Raw genomic sequence first — 3578 nt, forward strand, 5'->3', positions numbered from 1 at the left:
GGAGAGAGGGTGAGACGCTGGCCCTCTGCGGCTGGCGCTCCCTTCCCACAGTTGCCTCCTAGTTGCTGACCAGGGCTTTTGCCCCAAAAGCATGGCTGTGCGGCAGACGGCAGCAGAAGACGGAGGAGGATATTCTGGAGGGAGCCCAGATTAGGAGGCGCCGAACTCTGCCGGGATTTGTTACCCTCCCGAATCTCATTCACACATGGTTGCAATGCACACATGGCCGGTCTGCGCGCAGGAAACCCATGTTGGGGGATTTATTCCAGGCAGGGCGTGATTGTGTGGATGTGGCATGGAAGTGCGGGTGGTGCTGGTGGTCTGACACCCCGATCCCGGGCCTGTATTCCGGGGAAGTGACGGACTTTCTCCCAAGCCAGCGGTGCAGCCTGGAGTTGCCGCCAGCAGAGCCTCGCGTCTCTTCCTTAGCCCGTGGACAGTTTCAGGGGAAGGGGCAGAACCTTCGCCCGGCACTGGGAACCTTCGCCCAAACCCTGGGAAGGGAGAGCGGGCGTGCCGGCCTGGCTGTCGGTGCTCCTGGCCCTCTGGCAGGTCCCCAGCGGTTGGAGAAAAAAGCAAACTTTTGCAGCCCTGGAAAGTGGAAGCGGCATCGCGCCGAGGGGAATGGCGCCCCTACCACTCGCCAGGGCCCCTTGTGCTGGGCAGCATATGGACAGGACAGTGGCAAAAACACCTGGCGGGCCAGATAAATGTTTTTGGCGGGCCGCATGTGGCCCCCGGGCCGTAGTTTGAGGACCCCTGTTCTTGATTATCCAGTGTGGAAATAGATGATTCATGAGTTTCTATTGGGCAGGGGGGAGGTAAAAGGAAAGGATTGATTTCAAAACTGAAGACTAACTTGCAAGTGGTGACACCAGAAATGCTGAAGGAGTGTTGCAGTGAGAACAGTTTTCTTGAGGCCAGCACAAAATCTCCAGGGAGAAACATCCTTTTACTGGCATTGGAGTTGGAAGTTGGAGGAACATGGCAGGTCAGGGGTTCAGAGGGAAGCCAGGCTCTGACACTTAACTTGCTTTTCAGCACAGGTTACCTGACACAATGTGATTTTATTAGCCACACCAGTTAAATGCCAACAGCCCCGCAATACTTCTTTAAAGAAGCCTGGTGGTTGGGGAGTTCCTTGTTTTACTCTGGAGTGCCATTACGTGAGATGAAGACCTTAAAGAGATGAAGATCTTAAGGAGGTGACTGAAAATAACATGACAAATTATATTCAGCAGTGTTCTCTTAAAGTTCACATGGTGCGAAGCACTTCCCACCAGGCACAAACTGTGAAACGCATTCCAAAATAAAGATTTTAATTATTATGTTTGACATTTCTGCGGTGACAGCCATCTGGTAGGGAAAGGGATGACTATTTCAGAGTGTTCCATAAGGAAACTCTTGCAAGTGTCTTCCTATCTGATTTTCAAGACGTGTTCCTTTAATATGAGGGTTGGCACATTGAAAAGAGTACAGTGTATTCTTCAGTTCTAAAGGTCAATTCTAACGCAAGAAGTGAGCAGTGACTCACAAAAGCTCATACCCTGCCACAAATTTTGTTCGTCTTTAAGGTGCTATTGGACTCTTGCTCTTTTCTCATTCTAACCAGGGGCCTGGATTCTAGAAGCCAGGAAGCAGAATGAGTGAAAGACGAGTGAGAATTATAGGGGGAAGAGAGAGTTAGTCGGGACAGTGTTTTGCTCTCTTCCAGCCTACCCATGATCCTTTGCTGCTTTGTAATGTCAAGTACTGATGGTTTCCTGCACATGAGGCTTGTTCATGAAAAAAGCATAGGTTGTTGACTGAGCTAGATCGATCGGTAGACTGGCCCAATATAAAACAACTTCAAACATCCACGTGTCCCCTGATTTTGAGGTAGAGATGTTAATGAGTTGGATCCAACCAGCTTTTCCACTGTTAAAAAAAAGGGGGGGAAAGTGGGACCTTCATGGAAAAAAGTCATGTGAATGGAAGCTGTAATAAAAAGGAGAATTGGCCAAGACTAGGAAAAGAAAACTGCCTAGATCCAACCCACATTTTTCATCTCTCCTGGGAATTCTTTGGCGAGTACACTGTTCCAGTTGCAACAGTTCATGTCACACAGTAGACCTGCATGTGTGTTCATTTCACCAGTTTTGCACTGGGGTGTTCTGGAATTTGTTTTTGGGGGGATTATCATTATGGAAAGGATATAGGATATAGAGGTACATATTGCAACATGTGTAGGCATTTAAATTTGCATCATGTGCACTAAGGAAACTTCTAGAAATGTGCAATGAATTATTGAAAGAGGGTAGAAACTTTAAGAAGCAAAGCTTCAAAACATATATGGAACAGAATGAGTGACACTTTTCTAACTCTACTTTCAGAATAGACAACTGATTGCTCAACTCACCTTTGTCCTACAGAGAATCTGAGTGTATATTAAGATAAGAAATAAGATCAGACCCAAATCATGTGTATTCTTTAAATAATTAATACAACTATGATTGGCTAAGCCTGTCAATTTTTGCTTCTTCTGGGGTTTTTTAATGTTAGAGGAGTCTAAATTATTTCCCCATTAGCTTCTTTTCCCAAAAATCTGAGTTTGGCTGCTTTGCCACATTTTAGTCAGCTGTTTTTCCATTTATTTATTTATTTATTTATTTATTTATTTATTTATTTATGTATTTTTATCCTGCCCTCCCCGCAAGCGGGCTCAGGGCGGCTAACAAGAGGGCCAATGCCCATATATAAAATCCAATAAAACAAACTTTCTGTTTGCTTTATGAGTATCTTCTTTAGAACATTTCTAGGTGATTGTATTAATTAATGGTTACATTAAAGTTCAGGTTCAAGTTTATTTAGGTTTGATAGCCCAATGGCCATGCACTGTACAAGAAAATTTAGGAGTTTAAAAACACAGTAAAGCAGAAATTCTCCGTGTTTAGAGGCTGCTCAAGAGTAGTCTTAGTCTTCTAGTATCAGAAAAGGTTGAATGCTTCAGCATCCATTTTCTAAGGAATTTCTCTCTTGCTGTTGCATGTTTTTGGACAATAGAAGAAAATGTGAGATGGTGAGTCAAGTTCTTTCAGAGAGCAGTCACAGTAGCGCTGGCCTGAAGGTGTTTGGAGAAAATGGCCCATCATCTGGGCTGTTGGAAACACGTTACAGCATGCGATCATATATGACCTTCTCAGTTTTGGGATTGTCAGCATGGTAAAATAAGGAGACGGGTCAAATTTAGTAGAATATTTAATTTCCAGATTAAGTGGGGAGCATTTTCATCTGGCATCCTTTTGAAGATGTTCCAGTCATGTTTAATCAGCTTCTCTATAAGTAAAGTTTGCCATGTCTTGGTTAGATTTTTTGCCTTCCGTAAGACCAGTCAGTCTATTTTTGTATCTATGGCTTCATTCCATTTTGACCAGTGCCACTCATGTGCTGCTGGTGTGGAGAAGGTTGGATGATCTTCAGAGTTTGATAGTCAGTACTTGAAACTGGCTATAGCCTTCCAGATTAGTGTTGAGATTTTTGGAAGACCTAGTTCAAGTCATACAACTGCAGAAGTGATACATGGTGGTAGTGTTAGTATT

Source organism: Gekko japonicus, unplaced genomic scaffold, assembly GCF_001447785.1.
Source record: "Gekko japonicus isolate JY-2015 unplaced genomic scaffold, Gekko_japonicus_V1.1 scaffold432, whole genome shotgun sequence".
Classification (NCBI taxonomy): Eukaryota; Metazoa; Chordata; class Lepidosauria; order Squamata; family Gekkonidae; genus Gekko; species Gekko japonicus.